The 14,364-nt window shown below is 41.2% G+C and overlaps 1 protein-coding gene across 1 annotated transcript in view; it reads left to right on the forward strand.

Moving 5' to 3' along the window:
* Window positions 1-444: 444 nt before the first annotated feature.
* Window positions 445-14,364, forward strand: part of LOC111971856 (protein PRRC2C-like) — a 52,229-nt gene continuing 38,309 nt past the window's right edge. Inside the window, 1 exon segment of the mRNA XM_070445987.1 lies at window positions 445-835. The gene's annotated coding sequence lies outside the window, so the exon portion shown is untranslated.

Genomic DNA, 14,364 nt, shown 5'->3' on the forward strand with positions numbered 1-14,364 from the left:
TGGCATTTTGAAATGTTATACAATCAGATAAAAACAAACCACTTTTAGAAGAAAATCTTTATATCGGAGTTGTCTCGAGATGAACATGAATATTCATGGTATGAGGCTAGTACCGCCTTGTGGACAACGACTCCCATTGTTAGGACGGAGAGACATGTATCTTGTCAGTATACCCATAATATTTTTCAAGACTGAAGCTCCGCAGCCGCCGTCGTCTGTGGGTGGGTGATGATGTCAGACACCCGTGGAACWGGGGTTGTCACTAGTTACCACAGTCACAAAGTCAAGATGGGCGATATCGTAAAAATTCATGAAAACAAAAATAAGATTTTTTGTGTTCATTTAAGGTTAGGCATACGGTTAGCAGTGTGGTTAAGGTTTAAAATCAGATTTTAAGAAGATAATTGTAGAAAAAGGCGGAGTTTAGACATAATTATGACTTTGTGGCTGTGGTAACTAGTGACGATCGTGGACTGGCGTTCTGCCATCTTTGATTGTGCGACAGGCCGCGGCGCCTTCACTCACTCAATACTGTCTCATACGAGACAACGGGTGTGCAAGAAGACAGAAACACAAGCCGAGAGCCTGTTAACGTCCGAATAACGGAGGACACGTCGGGGAAGAAGAAAGGACACCGTGTAGGCAACAGAAACGCATCAGGCCCGTGCAAGTCGAGAGGAGCTTGTTGGATGTTAGCTTCCACGCTAGCTAGTATCGTTAGCCGAACTAGCAAGCTAGCTTTTGTAATCCGCCGGCCACACACACACTCGCACAAAACAGGCCGAACCCAGGCGAGGCATACGACAGACTAGAAGAAAGGGACCGGCGGTGACGGGTAGGTCGCCATGTCAATGATGTTCTAGCTAAATAGTTCGTGGTGAAAACCAGGTTAGCGAAAGCCGAATGTGGATGTGATGGCAAATAGAATTCAAAACCGAAACTGAACGRTCTGACTATTTTCAACTAGGTAGATGGTTAACCCACCTTACTGCAGTGTGTAGTTTAAATCTGAACGATTGAAGCCCATTAACAATCCAAATATACTGTTACTGGGGTGAGGAATCATGTTTGATATCGTGAATTTGTGTTCGATTAGGTTTGGTGCTTTGGGCTAGAAGAGGCCCCTGCGTCGGGCCGATGTGACCCACCCTGCCTAAAATGGTCCATGAAGCCAGGCATCTTCCTGCCGGTGAACTAGTTACCATTTCACTACATGGCTGCACCGAGATTTTACAAAAATCTCTAAGCCTTGAACAATGCTGATATTACAAATTTGTGTTTGAGGGTTGAACACGTAGCCTAGACATTACCTTAACTATTGTGCTTTGGACGTGACTGTGTCCATGTCCCCCCCCCAGTTTAGAAATTATTATCCTTTTGACTATCCTTTATACATCGATGATACACAACTCAAACACATTCACCCAGACAATTGGTAACCACACAGTAAACCGGTTTTAACATGTTTTGTGTTGACAATGATCCTGTCTTCGGGACTGCCGGACATGTCCATTAGTAAGTTATATAAACCACAATGTATGTTGATAACCTCAGGTACCATTGATCCCAATGACTGACAATGCAGATGTATTTATTGAGCACTCTGGTATGTAAATGACCGGGCAGCGATTTGACCTGGCCTTGGGTGTATGAGGAAGTGAGTGCATCTGTGAATGTGCAGACTGTTGTGTCAGAGGAGATGGTCAAAAMAAGTGATTCATCCTCCCTATCTGACCAAGGTTTTTTGTGTTCSTGTCTTTCCGAATCTCCAGAGTTGGTCAGTTGAGGCATTTCATAGGAAAGTAAATTGTTTCAGCCTCACATTGGAAACCCTAAAAGTGTGTATAGTTGTGTATAGTTCACCCATAGGTCAACTTTGTTTATTGCTCCAAAGTAGTAGGTTGAAGTCCATATTTAATGACATATTTTCTGTAATTTGTAATATGAAGATGACTGCAGGCCTTATTCCCTAATTACTGGGAAAGATAGACACCATCTAATTCCACCCTATGGACTGGGAGATATTGATGTTACTTCCTCCCAAGAGGCTGCAGCTCAATACTATGAATGGGCTGCATCGCAATAATAGTATAAAGTGGCTTACATCGCTGCATCTCCTCTCCCTTGTGTCTACTGATTTGAAAACCAAGATGGATCAAATCAAAATTGCTGGTTAAGCCCTTTGTGGGACTATCTTACTAGCCCAGTTATTTCATATCAGTGTAGGTGTGTGGTTTGTGTATTCAGCATGGCATGTAATGGCATGTCGGTAATCCCCTATTCAAGTGCGTGGGTCCGCGAACCCCAAACCGATCCAAATGTAGCATGCATCGGTCAGAAAAGCGATTCAAACGTTACGAATCACCGGTTCAGTTTTTTMTGTGACTTATATTGCATTCTTTGCCTTTCGAAAATACCTCAGATTTTGTGTGAACTTTCAGTGTCAAACTACATGTAACTGTGTTGACAGTAATTGATCTACAAGTGATTTTGCATGCTGAACAACCCAATGTGATTATTAGTAGCCTAGTCAAACTGCGCACTGTGCCCAGCTTTGCATGCTGACCAACGCAAGGTAGGCGGCCTGTTCCTGATCTTGCACATCTGCGAGGCACCTTCAGCATTCAAATGCTAATATGGCTAATATATTGCGTGATATTAGGCATTATTAGTTGAGTGACAATTTATGTAATTTGCCTAGGTCATTGTTATAATGTGCTGTTAACTTGTTTTACAAGAATAAAAAATAAGCTACCAGACACACAACTCTCATCTGGCTATACTGTACCTGCTGAACGGGGCTTTAAATTATTTTGATTGCACAAGTTAACCATCAACAATAGTTTTGGTAGTTTTGCTTTGAACTAGGGATGTAACAAATGGACAACTTTTCTTAATGTTTAAACAGCCAGTAAATAATTTTTCCGTTAACGCGATAACAGAAATATATAAAATTCCATGTGAATTCACAATGCAGATAGTCTACATTGCACTTCCCGCGGAGAGAGAGAATTTTATAATTTAGGCTGCTGGTGCTCTTGCTTTTCACGAGTGATGCGTGTAGCTTGCTGTTGTCTAATGACAAGTCATCAAACCGGCACTAGGCTACAGTCATAAAACTAYAGCCTCTGTGTGGCAAAGGAATTCGTTTAATTTTTTTCCCCCGGTGATGATCGGGACTTGTTTGTGTTATATTTTGTGAAGAATTTATTTTTTAAGTTAGGGATTTCCAAGGCTCCAAATTTCGTTTAACCTTTTAAAGCTCCCTCCTAATTTAAACAGTGTATATGCTCATGTTTTTATATATAGGGTAAAGTCGATAATTTCATAACCAGGACATCAATCACTTTTGCGAGGCGCATGGCCGAAGCGAGAAGAGATTACTTCGTAAACTTCCAAAAGGGTAAAATCCAAAGTTGTTCGTTATATTCATTGGCTATGTCATAGCTAATTTGTAAATTATGAATATTGATACATTACTAGAAAACACTAAACCAGGAAAATGACAAGTAGTGGGTTATGGTGATTTCAGAACCAAAATAGGGCGACAAAAAACAGGCTACATTGCCCCCCCTAATCTGATATGGCTCAGCTCAGGTGCCTACATACACCATAGACATACATAATTTACACACCAGTCAGCTCAGACAGATCCAGCTCAGCAGCAGATTTTAATTTAGAATGGAAAATGAATGTGTTTATGCAACAAATGTTAGTGTATCGATTCGTTCTCTAATTCAATTGTATTGTTTCAAACTAAAACGTATCGTTCCTGTATCGGAGCCCATGTATTTAGATGCATATTTAATTGTCTCGAAAGGGAAAGGTGCACATCTCTATCATCTGACTGCTGTTGTATCACTGTGAGGCAGTGAGTGGTGACTCAGCTGATATCCACCTCCTCAACTGGCACAGTGCACTGCACACAGTTTTGTGTCCATCTGTAGCTTCCTGCCATAGGGCCCATCTCAATAGTCTAAAAAGGTTTCCTTGTTTTATTTCCATCATTTACAGCAATCTGAAAGAACTTAGTGAAGGCAAATAACAAAGGAATAATTCAGGACATCTATCTGCTTACTGCCTGGAGGTGTCATCCCATTCCTTCCTTCTGCTCCTCATCTGTCCTCTCCTCTCTCAGCTCTCCCTGGAGGCAAAGGGACAGGGTTACTGTTATAAGGGCTATACACTGAGTGTACAAAACATTAGGAATACCTTCTCTTTCCATGACGCTGACCAGGTGATATCTATGATCCCTTATTGATGTTAAATCCACTTCAATCAGTGTATATGATGGGGAAGAGACAGGTTAAAGAAAGATTTTTAAGCCTAGACAGTTAAGATATGTATTGTGTGTGTGTGTGCCATTCAGAGGGTGAATGGGCAAGACAAAAGATTTAAGTGCCTTTGAACGAGGTATGGTAGTAGGTGCCATGCACACCGGTTTGAGTGTGTCAAGAACTGCAACGCTGCTGTGTTTCTTACACACAAGAAACTGTTGAGCATATCAAGAATGGTCCACCACCCGAAGTACATCCAACCAACTTCACACAACTGTGGGAWGCATTGGAGTCAACATGGGCKAGTATCCCTGTGGAACCATTTGACACCTTGTAGTCCATGGCCTGATGAATTGAGGCTGTTCTGAGGGCAAAAGGAAGTGCAACTCAATATTAGGAAGTTGTTCCTAATGTTTTGTACACTCAGTGTATGTGTTGTCAATTTGGATAAAAACGTCAATCCAAATATAAGGCAAGGTAAGGCTGGAGACTGGATTGCAGAGAGAAACGACTGGACATGATTTGAACTGAAGCTGGGTTTGTGGCTGTATTGAGCAGGTGGGCAACGACCTCTGGGGGCATGGCTGGGTTATGTGGGACTTGACAGAATAAGGCAGTGTTTTTTTTTTCATTTGTTTTTTTATTAGAGGTAGATCAGCTTTAATATTGCAGATAGATCGTTGTGTCGTTCCCCAGTAAGAGTAGCTGTCGCTAACGGGGATCCTAATCAAATCAAAGCTCTCCTCTTTGTCTGTTACCACTGATTAGGGCTGGGGGCAGTATACCATATTTTATGATATACCTGTATTGCTGCATGGACCGGTTTGGGTTTTTACTTTACCTTCTATAATGGTATTTGAATAAATGGTTAAATGTGATACGGCGTGTGTAACGTCTATTTTTATAGTTTACTTCGCTACTTGAGTCATTTCTCACCGCGCTCTCTCTCCATGCTGCTTTCCACACAGACCTATCCCCGCTCCCTGTCACTTGAGCGCATGTGTTGTTCGTCAACCGCGAGACAGTTTAAAAAAATTATATTTAACTAGGTAAATCAGTTAAGAACAAATTCTTATTTACAATGACGGCCTACCCTGGCCAAACCCTAACGACGCCGGGCCAATTGTGAGACGCCCTATGGGACTCCCAATCAACCAAGTGAAGATCTCGTACAACGCTGTGTACTACTCCCTTCACAGAACAGTGCAAACTGGCCCTAACCAGAATATAAAGAGGAGTGGGAGGCCCTGGTGCACAACTGAGCAAGAGGACAAGTACATTAGTGTCTAGTGTAAGAAATTGTATAAGATACTGGTAACTTGTAATTACAAAATTTGTCCTCTGACACTAGTTTGAGAAACAGACACCTCGCAAGTCCTCAACTGGCAGCTTCATTAAATAGTACCCGTAAAACACCAGTCTCAACGTCAACACTTCTATCACAGTGCCATCCGTTTTGTCACCAAAGCCGCATACACTACCCACCATTGCGACCTGTACGCTCTCGTTGGTTGGCCCTCGCTTCATACTCGTCGCCAAACCCACTGGCTACAGGTTATCTACAAGTCTCTGCTAGGTAAAGCCCCAACTTATCTCAGCTCACTGGTCACCATAGCAGCACCCACTCGTAGCACACGCTCCAGCAGGTATATCTCACTGGTCACCCCCAAAGCCAATTCCTCCTTTGGTCGTCTTTCCTTCCAGTTCTCTGCTGCCAATGARTGGAACGAACTGCAAAAATCTCTGAAGCTGGAGACTCATATCTCCCTCACTAGCTTTAAGCACCAGCTGTCAGAGCAGCTCACAGATCACTGCACCTGTACATAGCCCATCTGTAAACAGCCCATCTATCTACCTACCTCATCCCCATACTGTATTTATTTATTTATCTTGCTCCTTTGCACCCCAGTATCTCTACTTGCACATTCATCRTCTGCACATCTACCATTCCAGTGTTTTAATTGCTATATTGTAATTCCTTCGCCACCATGGCCTATTTATTGCCTTAACTCCCTTATCTTACCTCATTTGCACTCACTGTATATAGACTTTTTGTTTTCTTTTGTTCTACTGTATTATTGACTATGTTTTGTTTATTCCATGTGTAACTCTGTGTTGTATGTGTCGAATTGCTATGCTTTATCTTGGCCAGGTCYCAGTTGCAAATGAGAACTTGTTCTTAACTAGCCTACCTGGATAAATAAAGGTGAAATAAAAAAACAGTGAAGAGGCGACTCCGGGATGCTGGCCTTCTAGGTAAAGTTCCTCTGTCCAGTGTCTGTGTTCTTTTGCCCATCTCAATCTTTTCTTTTTATTGGCCAGTCTGAGATGGCTTTTTCTTTGCAACTCTGCCGAGTCGCCTCTTCACTGTTGACCTTGAGACTGGTGTTTTGCGGGTACTATTTAATGAAGCTGCCAATGAGAAATATGCAAAGTATGAATATGTTAGCTACATGAAGTAGCTAAGAGAACATTACATGTAGCAAAGTTCCCTAAGAAACACTTATCATCACTTTGGTTCCTACCCTCTCACAACAACTCCTCCCCGGCATTTTAATCCGTTGTCATGTCAAACAACGCTGTATTCAAACTATAGAATTGGAATCATGGAAATCAAATGATTATTGGACCAGTTCACCCAAGGGTTTTGCTCTAAATCACAAGTCAAATCGCAATTGCAACATTTGGTAAAAAATAAGCCCTAGATTGCTTGCCCATATTGTGCAGCCCTACGTGGAAGTGATCTCAAATGAGTGCAGAAATTGATGAAAATGCGGACTTTTGATTGAATAGTATAACACAAACAGAATGGAGAAAGACCCATTGAAATCACTTGTAATGGGGAAACTTAATGTGTTTTATATCATTTTAAAGGTAATCTTGTTGTTAATCCCACCAAAGTGTCCGATTTCAAATATGCTTTTCAGCGAAAGCACTACAAACGATTATGTTAGGTCACCACCAAACCACAATAAGCACAGCCATTTTTCCAGCGAAATATAGCAGTCACAAAAAGCAGAAATAGAGATAAAATTAATCACTAACCTTTGATGATCTTCATCAGATGACACTCAAAGGACTTCATGTTACACAATACATGCATGTTTTGTTTGATAAAGTTCATATTTATATAAAAAAATCTGAGTTTACATTGGCGCGTTACATTCACTAGTTCCAAAAACATCAAGTGATTTTGCATAGCCACATTTCAACAGAAATACTCATCATAAATGTAGATGATAATACAAGTTATACAAAGGGAATTATAGATATACCTCTCCTTAATGCAACCGCTGTGTCAGATTTCAAAAAGACTTTACGGAAAAAGCAAATCATGCAATAATCTGAGACGGCGCTCAGAACAATAGCCAAATTAGCCGCCATGTTGGAGTCAACAGAAACCAGAAAATACATGATAAATGTTTTCTTACCTTTGATGAACTTCATCAGAATGCAGTCCTAGGAATCCCAGGTCCACAATAAATGCTTGATTTGTTCGATAATGTCTGTTATTTGTCCAATTAGCTACTTTGGTTAGCGTGTTTGGTAAACAATTCCAAAGTCACAAAGCGCGTCCACTATAARGTGACGAAATGTCCAAAAGTTCCATAACAGTCAGTAGAAACATGTCAAACGATYTACTGAATCAATCTTTAGAGTGTTGTTAACATACATCTTGAATAACGTTCCAACCGGAGAATTAGATTGACTTCAGTTGAGCGATGGAACGGAGCTGCCTATCATGTGAACGCGCGTGGTCAAAGCATGGTCAGCTCGTGGCAGTGGTGACTAATTCCTGTCTCCTTCGGCCCCCCTTCACATTAGTCATCAGACAAAGTTCTATTGACTGTTGACATCTAGTGGAAGCCGTAGGAAGTGAAAACTCATCAATATCTCGCTGTAATTTCAATGAGAGCTTGGTTGAAAATCTGCCACCTCATAAAAAATCCAAACAGGAAGTGGAACTTCTCAGGTTTTTGCCTGCCATATGAGTTCTGTTATACTCACAGACATAATTCAAACCGTTTTAGAAATTTCAGAGTGTTTTCTATCCAATACTAATAATAATATGCAAATATTAGCAACTATGACTGAGGAGCAGGCCGTTTACTCTGGGCACCTCTGTGCACCTTTCATCCAAGCTACTCAATACTGCCCCTGCAGTTAAGGGTGGCAATATCGTCCGCTATTATCCTCAGTAATTTTCCATCCAAGTTGTCAGACCCCGGTGGCTTGTCATTGTTGGTAGACAACAATCATTTTTTCACCTCTTCCACACTTTACAGAATTGAAAATTACAATGCTTGTCTTTCATAATTTGATCAGTTATACTTGGATGTGTAGTGTCAGCATTTGTTGCTGGCGTCTCATGCCTAAATTCGTTAATCTTTCCAATGAAAGAATCATTAAAGTAATTGGCAATATCAGTGGGTTTTGTGATGAATGGAGTCATCTGATTCAATCAATGATGAAGTGGAATTTGCCTTTTTGCCCAGAATTCCATTTAAGGTGCTTAATCGTTTTACTGTCATTCTTCATATAATTTATTTGTTTCATAGTGAAGTTCTTTTCATTCAGTTTAGTCACATGATTATTCAATTTTCAGTGCGTTTGCCAATCGGTTGTGCAGCCAGAATTTTGCCTTATCCCTCTCAACCATACAGTTTTTCAATTCCTCATCAATCCACAGGGATTTAACAGTTTTTTGTCATTTTTGTAATGTGTCCATGCTTATTAGTAACTGGAATAAGCAATCTCTTTCCTTTTTCCACATTTTGTTACTTTACAGCCTTATTCTAAAATTGATTTTTTTTTAAAAAGTCCATCATTCTACTCACAATGCCCCATAATGACAAAGAGATTTTTTCCCCTTCAAATGTATACAGTGGGGCAAAAACGTATTTAGTCAGCCACCAATTGTGCAAGTTCTCCCACTTAAAAAGATGAGAGAGGCCTGTAATTTTCATCATAGGTACACTTCAACTATGACAGACAAAATGAGAAAAGAAAATCCAGAAAATCACATTGTAGGATTTTTAATGAATTTATTTGCAAATTATGGTGGAAAATAAGTATTTGGTCACCTACAAACAAGCAAGATTTCTGGCTCTCACAGACCTGTAACTCTTCTTTAAGAGGCTCCTCTGTCCTCCACTCGTACCTGATTAATGGCACCTGTTTGAACTTGTTATCAGTATAAAAGACACCTGCCCACAACCTCAAACAGTCACACTCCAAACTCCACTATGGCCAAGACCAAAGAGCTGTCAAAGGACACCAGAAACAAATTGTAGACCTGCACCAGGCTGGGAAGACTGAATCTGCAATAGGTAAGCAGCTTGGTTTGAAGAAATCAACTGTGGGAGCAATTATTAGGAAATGGAAGACATACAAGACCACTGATAATTCTCCCTCGATCTGGGGCTCCACGCAAGATTCTACCCCGTGGGGTCAAATTATCACAAGAACGGTGAGCAAAAATCCTAGAACCACACGGGGGACTTAGTGAATGACCTGCAGAGAGCTGAGACCAAGTAACAAAGCCTACCATCAGTAACACACTACGCCGCCAGGGACTCAATCCTGCAGTGCCAGACGTGTCCCCTGCTTAAGCCAGTACATGTCGGCCTGTCTGAAGTTTGCTAGAGAGAATTTGGATGATCCAGAAGAAAGATGGGAGAATGTCAGATAAACCAAAATAGAACTTTTTGGTAAAAACTCAACTCGTCGTGTTTGGAGGACAAAGACTTCTGAGTTGCATCCAAAGACACCATACCTACTGTGAAGCGTGGGGGTGGAAAAATCATGCTTTGGGCTGTTTTTCTGCAAAGGGACCAGGACGACTGATCCGTTAGTAAGGACAGAATGAATGGGCCATGTATCGTGAGATTTTGAGTGAAAACCTCCTTCCATCAGCAAGGGCATTGAAGATGAAACGTGGCTGGGTCTTTCAGCATAGACAATGATCCCAAACACACCGCCGCGGCAACGAAGGAGTGGCTTCGTAAGAAGCATTTCAAGGTCCTGGAGTGGCCTAGCCAGTCTCCAGATCTCAACCCCATAGAAAATCTTTGGAGGGAGTTGAAAGTCCGTGTTGCCCAGCAACAGCCCCAAAACACCACTGCTCTAGAGGAGATCTGCATGGAGGAATGGGCCAAAATACCAGCAACAGTGTGTGAAAACCTTGTGAAGACTTACAGAAAACGTTTGACCTCTGTCATTGCCAACAAAGGYTATATAACAAAGTATTGAGAAACTTTTGTTATTGACCAAATACTTATTTTCCACCATAATTTGCAAATAAATTCATTAAAAATCCTACAATGTGATTTACAGGCCTCTCATCTTTTTAAGTGGGAGAACTTGCACAATTTGTGGCTGACTAAATACTTTTTTGCCCCACTGTATATATATATTTWAAAAAAGTAAAAAATACAGATGCCTGATTAACGTAAGTATTSATACCCTTTGCTATGAGACTTGAAATTGAGCTCAGGTGCATCCTTTTTCCATTGATCATCCTTGAGATGTTTCTTCAACTTGATTGGAGTCCACCTGTGGTAAATTAAATTGATGATTTCGAGATGCACACATCTGTCTATAGAAGGTCCCACAGTTGACAGTGCATGTTAGAGCAAAAACCAAGCCATGAGGTCGAAGGGAATTGTCCGTAGAGCTCKGAGACGGGATTGTGTTGAAGCACAGATCTGGGGAAGGGTGCCCAAAACAATTCTGCAGCATTGAAGGTCCCCAAGAATACAATGACCTCCATCATTCTTAAATGGAAGAAGTTTAGAACCACCAAGACTGTTCCTAGATCTGGCCGCCTGACCAAACTGAGCAATTGGGGGAGAAGGGCCTTGGTCAGGGAGATGACCAAGAACTTGATGGTCACTGACAAAGCTCCGGAGTTCCTCTGTGGAGATAAGAYAACCTTCCAGAAAGACAACCATCTCTGCAGCACTCCACCAATCAGGCGGTGAAGTGCTCAGTAAAAGGAACATGACAGCCCTCTTGGAGTTTGCCAAAAACACCTAAAGGACTCTGACCACGAGAAACAAGATTCTCTGGTGTGATGTAACCAAGATTGAACTCTTGGCCTGTATGCCAAGCGTCACATCTGGAGGAAACCTGGCACCATCCCTATGGTGAAGCATGGTGGTGGCAGCATCATGCTGTGGGGATGTTTTCTAGCGGTCGGGATGTTTTCTAGCGGCAGGCACTGGGAGACTAGTCAGGATCGAGGGAAAGCTGAACAGAGCAATGTACAGAGAGCTGTGATGATAACCTGCTCTAGAGCACTCAGGACCTCCGACTGGGGCGAAGGTTCACCTTCCAACAGGACAACGAACCTAAGCACACAGCCAAGATAAAGCAGGAGTGGCTTGGGACAAGTTTCTGAATGTCCTTGAGTGGCCCAGCCAGAGCCTGGACTTGAACCCGGTCAAACATCTCTGGAGAGACCTGAAAATAGCTGTGCAGCGACGCTCCCCATCCAACCTGACCGAGGTTAAGAGGATCTGCAGAGAAGAATGGGAGAAACTCCCCAAATACAGGTGTGCGACGTGTATAGCGTCATACACAAGAAGACACAAGGCTGTAATCGCTGCCATGGGTGCTTCAACAAAGTACTGAGTAAAGGGTCTGAATGCTTATGTAAATGTAATATTTCATTTTTATTTGTAGTACATTTGTAAACCTGTTTTTGCTTTGTCTTTATGGGGTATTGTGTGTAGATTGTTGAGAAAAAAAATGAAATAATACATTTTAGAATTGTGCTGTAAAGTGAAGGGGTCTGAATACTTTCCGAATGCACTGTAAATGTGTCAAGTGCAGCATCTGGTTGCTCCTCATTACAAACCACAGGCCAACCAATATTCTTTACATCAACAACATAGGAATCACTACAATACTTATTATATAACCTCTTGTACACTATATTAGGTCCAGCCTTTGGAACTTTGGTTTTCCTAGATATGGCTACTATATTGTGATCACTACATCTGATGGATTTGGATACTGCTTTTAAACAGAATTTCTGCAGCATTATTAAAGATGTGATCAATACATGTTGATTACTTCATTATTGTSCATTTTGTTGCTAACCTGGTATGTTGACTAATAACCTGAACCAGGTTGCAGGAATGAGTTACAGTTTGAAACATTTTCTTGAGTGGGCAGCTTGATGATAGCCAGCAAATATTTCAATCACCCAGAAAATATACCTCTCTGTTGATATCATATGTATTTCACAAATGTTGTCCAGATACTGACTGTTAGCACTTGGTCTATAGCAGCTTCCCACAAGAATGGGCTTTAGGTGAGGCAGATGAACCTGTAGCCATATTACTTCAACAGTATTTAACATGAGATCCTCTCTATGCTTTACAGGAATGTGGTTCTGAATATAAACGACAATACCTCTACCATTTGGCATTTGTCTTTTGTGTAGATCTTATAACCATGTATTGCTTCCACTGTATCATCAAAGGTATTATCTAAGTGCGTTTCAGAGATTGTCAGAATATGAATGTCATCTGTTACTAGCACATTTTTTATTTCATGAACCATGTTTCTTAAGTTACATACAGTGCCAGTCAAAAGTTTGGCCACACCTCATTCATGGGTTTTATTTTATTTTTAAACATTGTAGAATAATAGTGAAGCTTCAACTATGAAATAACACGTATGGAATCATGTAGTAACCAAAAAAGTGTTAACCTCTCTTGGGCACGTGAGACGGTAGCGTCCCACCTCTTCAACAGCCAGTGAAACTGCTGGGCGCCAAATTCAAATACAGAAATACTCATAAAGAGAGGAGAGAGGCGAAATGAAATCTTTATATACCTAATATAAAATTTGAACAACAGCGAATGGTTTGTGCTCTCTATCAAATTCTTTCACAAATACCCTCAATCTGAGGCATCACAGTTTCACAATACAATTGTCCACCCGGATTTCAACAACAAAAACTCTCTAATAATCTTTATTCAGTCCCTGTGACGGGACTAAAGTAAGGGGTAACAGCGTTGTACACTATGCCACCGATTGTTGAGAACATTTATTGGGCAAGACCACTAACCTGGTAATCCCCAGTTTAATTCTGTTACTGGTATGTTCATGTAATTATTACAGAAGAAGATGTTATGCATTAAGACCAGCTCACAATTAATTTTGTGGGACTGGACCAAGACTGTTCTAAAATGGAGTCCTGGCACATGCAAAAACTGTACTTGTACAGGTTGATGAATGTATTTTATACATTTTATATTCTTGTCGATTGGTGAATTTAAGCATTATATGCATCTTTTTATTCAACCTCACACTGTAGTGAATGTGTTTGAATTGATGAATGCTTGGTTGTACACAACCATCTGAACACAATTCCTGTTTCAGCCAACTTTGTTTAAGATTGGGAAAAAATACAAAGCTTGATTGGGAAAGCAATAAGAGGAAGGGTCCATATAGGGCTGGGCTGAACCATCACCAACATGCATATCCTATCTGAGCCCTTCTAGATTGTGAATAGTGGAGCAGGTGAAACGGGACTAGTTAACCACTCAGACTTAGAGATCAGTCTCCAGTCAGGTTCAGTAAACGGGATTCACACCACAGGACTGACGATTCCGAATCAAGTGCAACTCTTTCCTTCCGAGACAAATGCGCTGTGCAACCAAAATGCACAAATGCAGTATGATATCTATCTATCTCTCTCAACAACAACATGCTGGCCTACCCTAGAGAAGTTAAACAAATCAAAATATATTTTAGATTTGTGTTTCTTCGAAGTGGTTTGAGCTTAGTCCCACTATCATTTGTTTTCAACAGTACAATGACCCAACACACCTTCAGGCTGTGTAAGGGCTATTTTGACCAAGGACAGTGGATGGAGTGCTGCATCAGATTAGCTGGCCTCCACAATCACCCGACCTCAACCCAATTGAGATGGTTTGGGATGAGTTGGACCGCAGAGTGAAGGAAAAGCAGCCAACAAGTGCTCAGCAAATGTGGAACTCCTCAAAACTATTGAAAAGCATTCCGGGTGAAGCTGCTTGAGAGAATGCCAAGAGTGTGCAAAGCTGTCATC

Source organism: Salvelinus sp. IW2-2015, linkage group LG13, assembly GCF_002910315.2.
Source record: "Salvelinus sp. IW2-2015 linkage group LG13, ASM291031v2, whole genome shotgun sequence".
In the NCBI taxonomy this organism is placed as follows: Eukaryota; Metazoa; Chordata; class Actinopteri; order Salmoniformes; family Salmonidae; genus Salvelinus; species Salvelinus sp. IW2-2015.